Source organism: Ambystoma mexicanum, chromosome 7q, assembly GCF_040938575.1.
Source record: "Ambystoma mexicanum isolate Mex_15411 chromosome 7q, UKY_AmexF1_1, whole genome shotgun sequence".
NCBI lineage: Eukaryota > Metazoa > Chordata > Amphibia > Caudata > Ambystomatidae > Ambystoma > Ambystoma mexicanum.
The window spans coordinates 546,050,531-546,068,190 of record NC_090941.1 but is presented as its reverse complement, the minus strand read 5'-3'; the positions used below and the strand labels follow the sequence as shown (position 1 = coordinate 546,068,190).

At 44.7% G+C, this 17,660-nt stretch overlaps 1 protein-coding gene across 4 annotated transcripts in view; it reads right to left on the bottom strand.

The window, feature by feature from the left end:
• The window catches only part of ENOX1 (ecto-NOX disulfide-thiol exchanger 1), a 1,853,609-nt gene that overhangs the window by 1,539,149 nt on the left and 296,800 nt on the right, over positions 1 to 17,660 (bottom strand). For 3 of the 4 annotated variants that reach the window (XM_069639318.1, XM_069639317.1, XM_069639316.1), the window contains one exon: positions 13,850 to 13,978. The exons of the other annotated variant lie outside the window; for it this stretch is intronic. The gene's annotated coding sequence lies outside the window, so the exon portion shown is untranslated. The remainder of the gene's footprint in view (positions 1 to 13,849; positions 13,979 to 17,660) is intronic. 4 annotated transcript variants of the gene reach the window in all.

Sequence of the window (17,660 nt, the reverse complement as noted above, 5' to 3'; positions counted from 1 at the left end):
TTCAGTGCACACAACTTGCAACCTCTAATGCACTTTAAATGCAAAATTACTCTAAAAGTCTGTCTTGCATTTTCCGCAGGATGCAACTTGAGACCTAAAAAGCCTCAAAATGTTATGCTAACATTTCTTACAACACTTCACCAGCCTGACACCCAAATGTACTCTGTGATCTACTAACACGCACTGCATTCCACCTCAGGTGCTCACACATACAATGTTCTAATGCGGTTTAACTTAAGCTCATAAAACTAAGTATTGTGATGCAAATTTACATAACCACACCCACCAAAACATCCCGATCTGTATTACGTGCAAAAACCCATTATATTATGTATTAAATGCTTACCCAGGCAGGCGCGCGCTAGGAGTGTCACGGTATTAGCTTTATGACGGTACGATAACCTTCTTGCCAAATGACGGTATATCATGGTTATCACGGTATAGCAGGTGGAGTTGACTAACCTTAACAAATATTTTCTAAAAGGTCATAAATTGTCAGATTTATCATCACAAACAAAACCAGGGACAGAATTGGGGTTTTCGACATACTTTCCATTGAAATGCTAACCTTAACAAATATTTTCTAAAAGGTCATAAATTGTCAGATTTATCATCACAAACACCAGACACCCAGGGACAGAATTGGGGTTTTCAACATACTTTCCACTGAAATGCCACCCCTTGCTTCCACCAAACACAAACACACGTGTGAAGAGGAGGAGGGGGGGGGGAGCCCTGTGGCGACTGGCAAAGCAAACTGAATTGCTTTTCTTAAGTGGTAATTTAGGCTCGGGCCAAAAGGTGTTAAGTAATCACAGACATGTTACCCTTTGGTATGGCAGCAGGGAATACCCACAGAGATTAGTGAATTTCACAGTGTGACTTATTATATGTAAATTCAATGATAGAACCAGGGAAATCCCCCAATTGTCATATGTTTAGAGAACATTATCCATTATAAATATATAAACCCCAAAGCCGCCAACCCAAAGTAAACCATTTTCCTTCTTGACACTGTATCTATTCTTCCTATTGCTAACATATTGATTTTGTGTCAGGCACGTATGGTTTATGGGTTGGCATTAAGAACTGCTCCAACTGAAACTACTTGGCAGATGGCACATCCAACAGTGCAAGACCAAGACTGCGCAGCACTTGCTTACTGCAGCCTTTCCAAATCAGATTGAAAAGCACACTTAACGGTATAAACGGTATAACGGTATAAACAATGTGACGGTTATTATTGTTCAATTAAGTGGTTCACAGTATCTTTAACGGTATACCGTTATACCGTTACATCCCTAGCGCGCACAATCCAGCAAATTGCCGACCTCTTGCAGGCCAACTAACTAATCATAGACAATATGAATAGTCTCACATGACTCCAATCAGGATAACATCACTGTAACACTCCAGCGAAATCCCAAACACCAAAGCCGTTTGCCATCACGGAAACCACCTTCCCTGAGGAGCGCAGCACCGCAACACTCCTACAAGATCCCAACACTAGTGCCCCTTCCTGATGAGCGCTTTACTGATGAGCGCTTTACTCCACTCACCATAGCACTCTGACTGGACATGCCAACAATAAACCACCAGGAACTACCAGAATCAATACCAAAAACATTCTTGTGGTAGTATCTTGATCTGTGCCATCACCACCACCCTTGGGTGACACACCAACGGTCAGGTATGCTTGCGAGTACATTCCTTTCCAAACGGAGGTCATGCATGGATCATACTCCAAGCAGACCGACTGAAGTAAACTTTGACGTCCGTATTCCCTTGTAACACAGACCCGCGTAACAGGGTGCTTTACTTGGAACACTTGTCACTGGCCCAGAATTGCTGCGAACATCTCCGACAGTGTTGACATCAGTGCGTGAACCGTATCAAAGATTCCAAATGACCGCTAGCTCCAGCAGCAGCCCTGCTGATGTCACCATTGGCAATGTGGAAGCAGAGCAACAAGGAGCTCTGTGATGTCAACCGTCAACACAGCTGACGTAAACACACTTAGAACATTCTATTCATGGCATCACACACCATGCATCCATGTAGCAGGGACCAAGCAAGGAAACCAGTCATAATAAGTATGTATCACAGTGAATGAATGGATATAGTAAATGCTTTGGCATAAGCTGTACCAAGCTGTGTCTGTAATCATCAGTCCAAGATGGTGGCCACTGTCCAGCAAGTTGTGTTCTCTTCTGTCTTTGCCAAGAAACAAAGTGAGTGTGCTGCGAGCGATAAGCAGGTTCATATTGCAGCAAAGGACTCATTAAGTCTCTGCCAAGCTTTGCAAATGTCAATGATAACCATTTTTTTAAAGGTCGTAGGATGATTACTTTTAGATCATGGTTTTTGTCAGCATCTAGTGCTTCCTCGTGTTGAAGCAGAAATAAATGAGTTAATCTGCTGATAAGCAGAGCAAAGGGGATTTGCAGTCAAGAAACCGATGTGGTTAGCTGTTTGATAAAGAAAATGGGGCTTTCTGGTTCAGAGATAGTGGTTAAATAGGAAAAGAGAGGCAGTCCTCCCAATTGACTCTCCATAAGGATTATGAAATATGTAACCTCAGTTCAACCTTTTTTCCTGGTTACTGAACATAAAAAGTGAAAAGAGAATCGGTTATATTAACGTTGATGGTTTTAATAAAAATCTTTTTTTTTCGTTTACTTGCAAAATTGTTAATATCATCACTAGCTAAAATGTTTTGTGTTATTGTATAATATGTTTGTACCACTGGACAATCATCACTGCATTCAATATCACAGACTAACAATACAAACATGAAGCAAATAGCCCCACCTTAATACATTTCTAAAAAAACAGAAGTGCACTTTAAACAAGTCTGCTAAAATTAGCCTTGTCGGGTCCTTACTCAGAACACCAAGAATAGTGGATTCCTTTTACCCAAACACTCACTGGCAAGGCAGTGGGTCACCCATAAACACTGCATCACTGTGTGGTGCCCAACACGCCTCCGCGCTGCCACTTTAGCCCACCCCACGACTGCACTTCACAGCCGCTGCCATTACAGACCTCCTGCATGCATCCTCCAGAATGTGACTGAAAGTGATTCAAACGGAAACAGATTCAACTCCATGACCACTTTATGTTTCGTTATGCTACTAACAAACATTGACAGACATCTGTTCTTATTTACGCATTAACGTACTTATGTTTAAATTCTAATTGTCAAATGGGGTTGATTATTTCAGACAGGGGTCCAGGAGAGACATATGGAAACAGTGCACTTGTAACAAATAGTAAGACATGGGGCCTCATTACGAGGTATGCCGGTAGCCATGCCGCTATTGGCGGCATGGCTGCCGGCAAAACCGCATCTGTGTCCGTGTCCTCGGAATGAGGACTTACCGGACCATTCCGAGTTCAGATGGCCCGGTAATTCCTCACTCGAGGACACGGACACGGTTCATCCCCATTCCCATTTCAGCCCCCATAGGGCTGAATGGGAATGGGAGAAGGAGTAAACAACGGGCCATTACGAGATGGCCCGTTGTTTGCTCCCTCTTCCCCTCGCGGGACCCGGTATGCACGCCTGGTTTTCCCAGGCGTGCTTAACGTGTCCCGCGAGGGGACCTCGTAATGTGGCGGAACGGGTTGAACGACGCCACAGCCTTTCACGGGGCCATTTAACCCGTTCCGCCAGGGTCGTAATGAGGCCCATGTACATTGAGTTTAGGCCAGACAAGTTTGAGCAGAAGTGAGGGTTTCCCTTACAATTCCTGTGCTGGGAAACCTCATTTAGAATCTTGACATAGAAGACTACTGCCCAAAAAACGGTACTGTAGGGAATATATGTTTAGGTGAAGAATTTAGGATTGCTGAGCTGCTGTATTGTGTATTGTGCTTGGTGTTATGCACGTGTGGAGAATTCTAGGTGAATACAGATTCTACACCGCAGGCGCCTTGACCTGAAGATAAAAGTCCACAATAAGGTTCTACAGCAATAAACTTATACATGTATAATGATTGGAGTTCAATGGCGTATGTGCATAAACATATAAAAGGGTTTAGGTGGAACTCGACTCTGTATTGAAATGCAAGCAGCAGGTTTAGGGATAACCTGGCATGAATTGGAGTAGACAATCTGAAGTGGCAGGAGCGTTTCTGTGCAGAAAGAATGCTGCATCGTTCTGAAGGCAACGTACAGTGTTTGTGCAGCTGAGGAAGGACAGTGAATAGTATTCAGGCTTTCCATGCGTCAATGTCAGAGGACATTCGCTCTTGCTATCTGAGGTATTTGTTCGGAAGAGAGACTAGCACTGAGGGAGCAGAGTGAACATTACATTACATTTCCCATAGTGGTGGTGTCATATGAGGTAAGCATCATGAGCTGTGGGTGGTAGTATGTAAACATGTATGGGTAATGTTGACAAGAGGAAAGGGATTGAATGCAGTTTAAGACAAGCTGGAAGACTTTTTTGTGGAGAGAGGGGCTATTTTCTTTTCTCTGTCGTAGTAGTGTGTATCTGGTGGGCAAGGAGGCAAGTCAACTAAAATGTAAGGCCCTACTGTAAGAGCGGTTCACTAAAGTTTAAGGCCCTACTGTAAGATCGGTTCCCTAAAGTTTAAGGCTCTACTGTAAGATCGGTTCCCTAAACTTTAAGGCCCTACTGTAAGATCGGTTCCCCAGTGTTTAAGGCCCTACTGTAAGATCGGTTCCCTAAACTTTAAGGCCCTACTGTAAGATTGGTTTCCCAGTGTTTAAGGCCCTACTGTAAGATTGGTTCCCTAAACCTTAAGGCCCTACTGTAAGATCGGTTCCCCAGTGTTTAAGGCCCTACTGTAAGATCGGTTCATTAAACTTTAAGGCCCTACTGTAAGATCAGTTTCCCAGTGTTTAAGGCCCTACTGTAAAACCGGTTCCCTAAACTTTAAGGCCCTACTGTAAGATCGGTTCCCCAAAGTTTAAGGCCCTACTGTAAGATCAGTTCCCTAAAGTTTAAGGACCTACTGTAAAATCGGTTCCCTAAAGTTTAAAGTTTAAGGACCTACTGTAAGATCGGTTCCCTAAAGTTTAAGGCACTACTGTAAGATTGCTTCCCTAAAGTTTAAGGCCCTAATGTATGATCGGTTCCCCATAGGTTAATGCCCTACTGTAAGATCGGTTCCCTAAAGTTTAAGGCCCTACTGTAAGATCGGTTCCCTAAAGTTTAAAGTTTGAGACCCTACTGTAAGATCGGTTCCCTAAAGTTTAAGGCCCTACTGTAAGATCGGTTCCCTAAAGTTTAAAGTTTGAGACCCTACTGTAAGATCGGTTCCCTAAAGTTTAAGGCCCTACTGTAAGATCGGTACACTAAAGCTTAAAGTTTGAGGCCCTACTGTAACATTGGTTCCCTAAAGTTTAAGGCCCTACTGTAAGATCGGTTCCCTAAAGTTTAAAGTTTAAGGCCCTACTGTTAGATCGGTTCCCCAAAGTTTAAGGGCCTACTGTTAGATCGGTTCCACAAAGTTTAAGGCCCTACTGTTAGATCGGTTCCCACTCCCTGTTCCTGAGTGCTCTACTTGGGGTATTTTTGAGTATTCAGGTTAATTGCTGGGCACGAAAGAGAACCAATGTCACAGAACCAGAGATTGTTGCCCTGTCGAGAGCAGTCAGCTGAGCATAAGAAAATGGGGTGGCTGTTCTGGACACACACTTTGCTGGCAAAGTAACTGCAAAGCCACCAGTCTTCTATTGAATGATAAGTTACTTTTGCAAGCAATATTTAGCCTCGCACTGTAATAGATTGGCATATAATGGGCCTCATTACGACCCTGGCGGATTTTTTCCGCCATCGGCGGACTTTTCCGCCATGGCGTAAAGTCCGTTTACGCCATGGCGGATGGTGGACTTACCGCCCCATTCCGAGGTCGGCGGGGCGGTAAGTCCCCATTGACCCATTTACCCTTCCCCATTCCCATTTCGGCCCCATAGGGTATAATGGGAGTGGGGAAGGAGTTAATTACGCCACCGTAAATTACGGTGGCGTACTTAACACCAAGGTCCCATAGCGCCATGGATTTTTACGCCCGCAAAAAGCGGGCGGAAAAATGACCATGGCGCTCTGGGAACTCGGAATTGGCGGTAAGGGGTCGGCGCAGCTAACGCTAGCATAAACCCCTTACCGCCAGGGTCCTAATGAGGCCCAATGTCTTTTTTGACAGGGTGATACAGCAGTTTCATCAAACTCCTAGTACCGTTGCTTGATAAACTTGCTATGTCAGAAAAATTTAATTGGACTAAGAAATAGCTTGATGAAAAATGAGGCGTTCAAATTTCTCCATTCATTAAATGGCTATGACCTTAAATGCCTGAAACATTACAGTTTTCCAAAAAAGAAATGTTGCATTTTCCGCCAATATAATCTGAAATAAGACGGTGTGTACTCCCATTGTAAGCAAACCATCCTGTGTTATTCACCATTGTTTCATATCACTGAGTAGTAATACGTGACTTATCTAACAATATAATAGAAGGCCAGATGCATGTGTGTGGCAAATACTATATTGCACATTTTCTGTATGATAAACATATCCATCGGCAGTGTTCAGTAAACACTGGTACAAGTTCTGCTTCAAATAAAATCATAACATTTTTTACATGGCATAAAGTGAGTGAGTCTGTTTTCTTTCATCCCCATGTTTTTATCTGTATATTAATGCATAAAACAGTCTGAATGAACCTACAAGAAAGAGAGGGTATCAGATCTGAACTTAGCTTGTTGCGGTACCAAGAACAATAAGGAAGACAAACAAACAACACCTCCTACAGCATGTGAGCATCTTTTAACTATTACTTTTACTTTTCACTTACTGTAGAAAATACTAACGAGGATTTCACATGACAATACGGTAGGGGTGTTTTGGACTTGCTTTGCCATGAATTAAATCATTCCTGGCAGACAGAGGTCACGTGATCAATCTACATAGCCTATGGTTGTGTGTTAACTGTACAACCACCAAATCAATCTATGGGTGAAATCATTTGTGAGAAAAGAGCCAACCAAACGTGCCTGATACTGGTGCAGTGTGTTTACTGTGTCAATGAGTGACTTCATTTTAGTTAGTAAAAAGTGGTCAACACCCAGCAGAAAACTGAGACATCACGAGTTGGGCTGGGGAAGAAATAGGCAATTGGGGGTCCCTGAAAATTGCCCGCACCCCTCTGTCCCCGGCAGACTTCACCCATTGGCCCCTCAACCCCCCACGCTCCTTCCATTCAGTTCTGTTGCCCTGATATCCTGCGAGTCCCAACTCCATCCCGATGCTCAAACACCACCTCACTCCTCTCTGCCCCTGTTCCCTCCCCATACAAGAAATCCCACCTCTTTCCACCCCATCCGATTCCTTACCTCTCACCGCTCCAGCATCCAATCACTCCCCAGTCCATGCACAAAAAACATGTGATAATTCTCGACCGGCTGCGGTTCAGACAAAAAGACCTATTGGGAAAAGGGCTACTGAAAAAGACGGCCATTCGGGCAAATGTGCCTTGGCCAACTGAACGAGATACAAGCTAGACTGTTGCCAATCAGGTGGGCACTGGTTCCCTCTGGCAGGAAAGCCACACATGCCACAGCACCACCTAGTAGTCATCCCTGGACATTCACTTCCAAGCCAGTCAGACCTAGACAACAATGCACTACGGGTATGCAAATTAAGTAACACACTTGCCTTTTAGCTAATGTGGAGCTAAAAACTGCGTGCCAGCTGATATGGAGATGAACAAGTGTTTCTGATTGTCCAATTAGCAAGCTTAGTACATTCCATGCATATGTACAAAGGAAGACAGCTCTCCTATGAGACTGATGAGCCAGCGTTCCTCTGGGTCCCACAGCAAGTCTCAACCATAATAACGGTACCACGTCTACAGCGTTTGCTTTATTTGGAGCATCCCTTTCTACTTACTCTCTTTGTATCTCTACATAATTACCACTCATGCACTCTACTGTTGACATGGAAACTAGGCTTGGCAGTCCCAGAATTAGAGTCCTGGAGGGAGAAGTAAAACCTGCACCCAGACATTATAAGCTGACACACCTTGAGGTTCATCTCAGCGACATATTCAGCTCGTTATGGCGCTAGACACTACTTTCAGAAATAGTTATGGATCTCTCTTACACTGCCTCCACATAAATCCTCAGACGCTTCGGAATGTAGCCTCCTAACTTATGCAGCTCTGACCTATGAACTGCTCAATTTTACCTTCTTCCCAATGCTTATATTGTGTCTCCGTCCGCACTAACCAACACACAGAAAACTCTTGGGGCTGGCACTTCTGTCAGATGGATTGGCAATTCCCAGATCATTCTCCTTATGAACGGGTGGGTGTTTTATAAAGTGTGTGGTGAAGAAGCCTACAGACTTCTGGGGTATGCTCAAGCACATTTCATGTCCATCACAGAACCACGCACGGTCTATCCCTACTTTTCTCTCACCCCTGTGCCTCCTTTTTCCCCAGGCCACGGTCTGGTACACCTTTGGTGGGGGCACAATACACCACCATTTTGAACAAACTTTGGCACTGTAAAACCACTAAAGCGGTGATGGGCACCATTTAAATGCTTTTCAACATAATGTAACTTGTGTTTGTAGCTGAATTACTTTGGCTGTGTATGCTTAATACTCATAACATGATAGAAGTACTGCATTGCTCTATTGGACTAGACTCCTGACAGGACCAGTTACTTTGTGGTTTGTTTTAACCCTAGATTGGATGTTTTGGGATGGACAACATTTTAGGTAAAGTGGAGATACATTTGAGCTGTTGCTGGACCTCTTTAGGTCACAAAAATCCAATCCATTCTTTACAGTTTAACCCCCTGTATTCCACAATAAGTGCACCATTGGAGAATACAAATAAAACCAACATCAGTGCAACATGCAAACCAAAACGTAAACAATAAAAAACGGCCAAAGTTCATTGAAGTGGTCTCAATTGATGTGATTACAAAAGGAGCCAATGTTCATCTAGATGGTCTCACCACCTAACCTGCTATCTCTTATGGTTAAAACACTGCAGACCCGGTTGAAATGTAACAAAAGCACAGAGCACCTCTCCATACCCATAAATCAGACATATTGGAAGCCATACACGTCTCCACCCGCACCAATGCCTTTCTGGCGCTGGCAGTGAAGGATGATCATGCAACAGCTCACTAGCACTCCAGGTTTAAGCTCCTGATTACCACCCCTAATGTCTACACTGATTTTGTCAATGCAGTAGAACCCAGAACCAGCAAAGCAATCCCTGTAGTATGTTTCTAAATGCGTTGCCACTGGATCAGTAACATTTTGTTTTTTGTATTGCTCGGGTATGTTCCGCAATCTGAGTCTTGAAGGGTCCTTTGGTAGATCCCACAAATTGCATGGACTATCACATCCACTACATATATAGATATAAAGGAGTTGTGTACATTGATGGCACTGTGCAGGATGGGTAAATCAGTGGAAATGTACATTCCTTCTTAGTAAGTGGAGAGCAATGACAGACTTTTGCACTTGACACACCTGAAGAAACCGGAACACAGTCTATCTCCAAGATTAGGAGGTTTCCCGAAGTCGTGGTGGGATTATCAGTGAAGTTTAGGTTATTACCATGCCTCAAAATGCCTCCATGCTTCTGGAAAACGAAGTGGCTAGACAGTTGGCTACTGGACAATTAATCTATGCTCTTGACCACGTGGAACGAAAGTTCTTCCCACCTTGATCCAAAAGTAAATTGGATCTTCCCGTCTTCAGCCACTTTAAAAAACAAAATCAATAGGTCTATTCTGATAGTGTCTTCATCAAAACAGTTGTAAATGACTCATTGACTCAGGCTCAAACTCTGCAAAGATACTACAAAGGTGTTTGCAGCACAAACATTCCCACATGGGAACCAACACAATTGCAGATTTTGTTGTGCACTATTGGTCTGTAAGGTGGCGTTTACTGAGGTATATATCAAATGCATGGTAGTCACCAGGTGGCTGTTCAAGTTCTGAATATAGAATTTCAGTATAATAATATACCATAGCAAAACAAATATTATATTTATCCAGTGGTAGAAGTGTAACGAAAAAAGCAGTGGAACTGTGGTCTCGGCAGCAGAGAGGCTAGGCAGAAGCCTAGTGCAACATGTGACAAGAGCCACGGCAAGCCACGGCATTGCAGTAGTCTAAGTGACTCGTTAAGGCTCCTCTTCCAACTTTACACTTGCACAGGGACATGAATGGAAAAAACCCTCTATACAAATTGGTGAATATGGTCGTAAAAGGTAGAGGAACGTTAAAAAACAGAAAAAAATGAAAGTAGTGGAACACCGCTCCCGACAGTTCACACTCACTTCGATCACTGTATTTATCCCTATTGAACATATCAACACATCTCTCGGGACTAGCCGCCTCTCCGGATTATTAGCACATCATCTATGTATCTGTGCCAATGTACAATTCATGTCTAAAAATGAGATACTGAATGTGTCGTTATATGTACTTCTTTAAAGCATCCCATCATGAGTTTGGCTTATAAGGTACACATTTGGCCCCACAGCCGCCTATCGATAGCAACTGCCTTTCTCAATACAAATATTGAGTAAAATATAACGGGCAATCTTAATTACAAACTCCACATGTTGATCATTTGATGCAGAACGCTAGTTTAGGTTGCACCTCAAAGCCTGGGTGCCATCTTCATGGCCAATGGACGTATACAGGGTTATGACATCCGCACTCTTCAGGATATCTGGGTATAGATATGTGCCACAGTGTATTCTTTGTGCCCTAGACGTATGATGTCAGCTTTGCCACAATGCGTGCGTCGAGTAAAAAGGGATCAACATATGCTGATGCTTGTTCACAAAGTCCCTGAGAGTAATAAAAGGAAAGTTGCTCATGCTACGAACACAAAAGTGCTTTGAGCACAAATAAGTTGCATTCATTGTGGAGGAAAACAGATGGATACCATGAAAACAGAAATGGGGCGGCCTTCCCAAAAGTAAGCCACCTTTCTATTTCCATGAAAGACATTAAAGGAAGTGACAGAAGAAGCGAGGGGCCATATTAGAGAGGAGCCATGAAAAAGAGGAGATGGAGGGAGTAGGCAAGTAAAGACAAACAAAGGAGGCGCACAGAGCCCTTCAGATGTCACAGATTGCCACAGAAATGATGGCCCTCATTCTAAGCCATCCGATTGGCTGGGAGAAACTATCCAGTTGCTAATATGATGTCGAGTAAAAGAAAAGTGTATACACACTATGTCAGATATTCCATTTAGCCCATTGGAGCATATTGATATATGTGAGATAACATGTGATGTGAGGCTTGGCCAGCATTTTGCAAACCAGGAATTCAAAATTGAGATATTTAGGGACAAGACAAAGAAGATAGGAAGAAGGCTTGGTATTGCTGCAACTAAGCTTCTATTCATGATTCTACCAATGTGAATGGGTTCCGTGGTTGCTCCTCTGTACCTAGTGGCCTGCTAAGAGGTCAGGCGTGTGGGGCCATCATTTCTCCTTTAATTATGGACATTTTTAATATTACATCTAAAAGGCAGAGTTTGGAAGATACGGTTTGTTGATATTGTGAAATTAGAGCCCCTGTATTTAATTAGCTGAAACATCAATCAATAACATAATTTGGCATGCTACATACACTGCTCCAGCTAACAGCTGTGTGCACGTAGGATGCGCGTTAAAGGAATGGATATTCAAAGGTTCACCTAGACTCCCAGCCTTCCAGGTTTGGGAAAATGAGCACTACAGATTTTAACACCATCACATGTTGTTAGCGCTCTCTGCTACAAGGCCTCTTTGTGAGAGAACATACTTCATGCTTACATTCAAGACTTCAATTAGTTCTTTAAACCTTTATATTCTAGGCCTACTCCTGACTGTGTGTTTCGGCCAAGGTTACTAGAAGATGAGCGAAGGAAAGACCGAGTTTCTTCTTATGGTGGCAAATTTTGTCTTTAGATCTGTCGCTTCAATGTCAGCTTCTTAGCCCCCCAGGATGAGAAATCTGAAGGACATGGCTGACAGCAGACTTACTATTCACTAGCACGTAAATTCTGTAGTCTCAGTATGACCTTTTCATAGAACCGTCCACTGGACGACAGAAGAACAAGTATTACAGCCGTCATCTCTTCAAGGCTGCATTTGGCTACCTGCATATTTCTAAGCATTCTGATCTATATCCTGGGCTGGCTTCAGATCATGCCGAATATGGCAACATGGCTTCTCACGGGGACAACTGGTAGAAGACATCACCCTGGCCCTTTCCCAGAGATACTTGCTGACAATGGAGAGGAGTCAAGGCGGAGTATATGTGAGTGCGGTATCCGGCCTATTTCTGCTTTGTATTAAGAGCCGTGAAAGGTTTCGAAGGTCATTCTTATGTTCTTCTTTTTGTGTGTTATTCCTGAGGGGCATATTCTGCCTGGTGTACTAACTCCTGATTTGACACTGAAGCCTGAATTTTACCCAAACCTCTAAGTGGCGTTATTTTATTCTGAAGAGTTTTCATTATGCTAACATTTTGTTACAGAGTGCTGTTTCAGGGTTTGAAATTGCCATTCAATGAGCAGGAGCTAAAACCAGCTCCTGGGTGCCAGCATTACCCAGTAGGCAGGAGCTACTGCGGGGGAACCCGGAGCTACCAGAGATGCTCCTTTAACTTTTTGTCCATTTTGTACTAACCATTGTGTTTAAATGTGTTCTAATTACTTTTTATTAACATTCACAGATACTCAAAGTGAAGGTCAAATGTATATGTTTAGAAGGCACCGGTTGGCCCTAGGAGCCAAATGGAGCTCCTGGTTTCAAGCTAACCAGGCTTTACTATGCCAGATGCAGGAGCTAAATAGCTCCATGCTCCCCTCAAATTCGAACCCTGCTGTTTTCATATCTCACCTGTATGAGGTCCCTCTTAGCCTCCATGTCATTCAGGTATGTTTTGTGTTTTTTCCGCTCTCCAGACCGCGTCCCTATGGAGACCACGATCTGACAGGCTTAAAATCGCAAACATGCACAAAGGCACCCCGCTCAACCCCCTGATAATGAGATACCATGCCTGACTGGGTGCCTTAATCTCTGATCCACTTTTTAAGGTTGGATTAACATCCCTTAATGACACTCCCCAGCATCTAGGCTTATCAACCCACACTAATACAAACATAACCCAAGTTTTCTCACCATCACACGAAACCTGCAAAAAGACACCCAACACATCAACCACAACTTCAATGCAATCACGATTTCTACGAGTTTGATCAAACCTGACATCAACCACAACTTCAATGCAATCACGATTTCTACGAGTTTGATCAAACCTGGAGCAACGTCCTAGCTTGTATGGTTGAATGGATATGCTGCGCTATACCTATTGCTGATAACCTGTACTTACTTACTCCTTTCAGGTTATTCATTGGTTAGCTTCAGGTAGAGGTAAGCACATTTACTGTGGACTTATTATATGCCACTTATCCGGATATGGGATTATATCTCTGCTTTTGACTGTACTTGATTCTCTGTATTCAATGTTTCTGATCACTATTAGATCCATGTTTTAATAGAGGCAATTTAAGAAAAGATGGGTGATTGATGTTATATGAATTTCAGATTTTCTTCTTGCATTTTATGTTTTCATTTTCTGATCAGCAATAAAATACAGCAAAAACGTGGATGCAAAAGACCTTCCAGAGCCACAATGCCAAACATCTACTCAGTGTCTCTACTCTACCACATCACTCACAGTCATAGCCCTATCTATCAAAACAAAAGGCACAACATTGTTATTTTCATCCTCATTACACTCAAAAACAAGTTAACAAAATGGTGAAATTGAGCCCCTCCTACCTGAAAAGGACGCGAGAATCCAGACTTTTCTTGATTTCAATATGGCACCATTGCAAACCCCATCTTCCGTGCCAAGCTGCACCACTGCAAAACGCTTCATGCAAGCAATCCCAAAAATGGAAACATCACCTGCAAAAGACACACGACAAAGCTGTCAGAATAGGAGTAGAAATGGAGAGACAGTCCCACCCCACTCTCATCCTGAAAAGGATTCAAGGACTCCTCATCGCAGCAAGATTAGCATTGATCTTATAGACGACCATGTGCAAAATGTAGCGGGACCTGTCACTCTTCTAGTGAAAGAAGAACACCAAAGAAAAGTCATACCACCTACGTTACACTATCACCTATAAAATCAACCAATATCTGACTTCAGCTCTTCTGACTCTTCCTTGTAAGGCAATGTTTAATAATTTAGGGCACTATCACAAATGGACCCAGCTTGCTCATCAATACTTAAGTTGATGTAGATGTATTCTCTAGCAAAGATCTAGGCTAAAGGTAATCAGGTATGTTACATGAAAACACACACAGGACTATCCATCCACTTGACAGATTACTCTAACATTCAAGTAGATGTTTCAGCATACCACTGTCACCCACATACATGGCTCTCCAGCATGGGTCTGGCATAGATTCACATGCTCATGAATATTCCCCGTCATCAGGCTGGGAATCCTAAGTAAAAGAACAAAGTTTCACTTTTGCTTTAAAACTGTATTTCTCCTCTAACCCAATCACTGTCCTCTGGGTCATACTGCCCCCAACCAATGACAGTCCTCTCCCTAAACTCCACCCCTGGTGGTCATCTTCAGATTTGGTAAGCATGTAAAGTGGCAGCATGAACCACGAAGAGCCACAGAGGAAAAGGAGGGAGGGTTCGCAGGTAATCAATGCCAGACCCATGCTGTAGAACAATAGTTCCAGATAAGTAACTTAAATCTTCTCCAGCATGGGGTCTGGCATGGATTCACATGCTCATGAATAACGATTACACAGCAGTACATAGACACAACCCTGGGGGGTGGCAAGGCTCAATAGAAGCAATAAACACTTACCCCGTAACAGACTCACGTAAAGTGAACAGTTTGTGTAGCACTGCCTGGCCGACTCGGGACTCTTCCCTGGAATCCCTGTTGACGCAGTAGAACCTTGTGAAGGTGTGTGTAAACCTCCTTATAGTAGCCCTACAGATGTCGAGCAGGGGCACACCAAAGAGAATCGGTTCCATGTGTTAATATCCCTGCAAATATATCGCCATACAAAAATATCGCCATATTTCTGCGGCGATATTAAGGCATGGAACCTGCGAGGACACCCCAGCAATCCCTGCATTATTTTTAAAGGAGCGGAGAACACCCCCGCAACCCCTGCTCCCAAAAATCCCCAAAATGATCCCCCCCCAAAATATCGCCTATAGCCTTTCCAAACGACCATATATACGGCGATATTTTTGGTGCGGATAATATGTAGTAATACCAGAGAATCGCAGTCGTTGCTGTGATGGCTCTGGTGGAGTGGGCTCTCGGCCGGCCAGACGATGACGGTGCATGATGCATCCAGAGAGCAACCTGGAGAGTGAAGCCTTCGACAAGGCCTTTCTGTGATTTACAGGTCCAAAATTAACAAACAGCTGAGAGGTCTTCCGAAAGGTCTTTGCGTGCCACGTAAAACTTCAAGGCACAAGCAACATCCAGCAAATGCAAGGACCTCTCTGCTGCCGATGATGGATTCGGCAAGAAGAAAGGCAACACCAAAGGCTCATTGAGGTGGACCTCCGACGACGCCTTTGGAATAAAGGTGGGGTGTGTGCGCAGTAGCACCTTTGAAGCATGGAAGTATAAGTACGGTTGCTTGCACTAAAGGGCCTGGATCTCCCTGACCCGCCTGACCGAGCTGATCACCAATAGGAAACCCGTCTTCCGCAATAGAAACTTGAGCGGGGCCTGATGCATCGGCTCAAAAGAAGCCCCCATGAGCTTAGTCAAAACCTCATTGAGCTCCCAAGCCGGGGCAGGAGTCTTCACAGGTGGAAAGGTTCTGAAGAGGCCTTTGAGGAGCTCCCCGACGAGTATGGGTGACCACAGAGAAGACCTACCCAGTACCCTGGTGTAAAAGGATATGGCATCCAGGTGCACCTTGATAGAGGCACGAGCCAGTCCAGCCTTGGCCAAGGAAAGCAGGTATGGCAAGAGCTGCAGGGCCGCGACCTGCAGAGGGGTAATCTTCTGAGCCCGGCATCACATGGAGAAACGCTTCCACATATGGCCATAGCATGTCAACGTTGAAGAGGCCCTGGCCAGGATTTCCTTTCACTCCACAGGTAAAGCATAATGTCCAATCTCTAGGGTTGAGGAGCCGGGCCCTGAGGTTCATCGACGCTGGGTCATAGTGCAAGATCGCTCTTCCCTCTATGGACAGAAGGTTTGGAAGCAGTGGCAGCTTCATGGATGGGACCACCGACAGACATAGCATGTCTGCATACCAGATTTTCCACGGCCACGCCAGAGTGAAGAGTATCATCCTGCAGTGACGCTGTCTGAGTGTGTTGATCACTCGTAGCAGGAGTTGGAATGGAGGAAAAGCATATAGGAAGAGTCCCTCCCACTTGAACAAGAATGTATCCCCCATGCTCCTCAGCTGTGGGAACTTGCTGGTGAACCTCTGACACTTGGAATTCACTGCCTTTGCAAAAAAGGTCGATCTGGGATTGATCCCCATTCCCAGAATGGAAGATCCACCTGGTCCCGGCGAAGCTCCTACTCGTGGCAAGAACGTAGTTCTCTGCTGAGCGAGTCTGCAATGGTGTTCTTGGTGCCCGTCAGGTGAAAGGGGATGAGAAACTTGTCCTGCCGAATGGCCCAGTGCAACAGGTCCTGGGCATCCACGGAGAGAGCTGGAGAGAGCATCCAGCCCTGCTCCCGGATGTAGAACATGGTGGCGGTGTTGTGCGTGAAGATCCTCACCACCTTGCCCCTCAAAGACGGCAGAAAAAACTTGAGGGCCCAGAAGACATTCGAAGCTCCAGGGCATTGATGTGAAGGGTCTTTTCTTCTGGCAGCCAGAGGCCTCTGGCATGCAACGGTGTAGTATGACCTCCCTACCTTCCAGAGAAGCACCCGTGTTGACTGTCTCCTGGTAAGCAGGCACTTCAAATGGGGCCACTTGCGTGAGATGAGAGTTTATGCCCCAGCACTGTATTGCTCATCGGAACTCCACATTGAGGGGGATTTTGTCCATCCAGGAACCTGAGACCTGCAGCCATCTCGCATCTAGAAACTCCAGGAGAGGCCTCATCTGTAGTCTGCAAAGGAGGACAAGGTTGATGCAGAGGACATCATGCCCAACAGCGACTTGATGGCTCGCACAGCAGCCGACCGCACCAACGACAGACACTGCACCTTCCCTAGGATGGCTACCGCCCTCTCTTCGCAGGGAGCTGCCAGGCAAGCCACTGTGTTGAGTCATACCAACATAAACAAAGCATTCTACGATGGTTCCGAGCAGGACTTTATGGAGAATCCCAGATCAGCCAGCAGCTGCATGGTCTTTGCCGTGTGCTGGCTTGCCAGAGCATGGGAGTAGGATTGAACTAGCCAATCATCCAGGTAAGGGTATATGTCAATGACCTCGAGACGCAGATGCGCCGCTACCTGAGCCAAGCACTTTGTGAAGACCCTCTGAGGCCGATTTCAGGCTGAGGGGAAGTGCCTTGAACTGATAGTGCCATCCCTGGAACATGAACCGCAAGAGCTTGCAGTGCTTCCGATGGATGGGGATGTGGAAGTACACGCCGTCAAGGTCCGCAGAT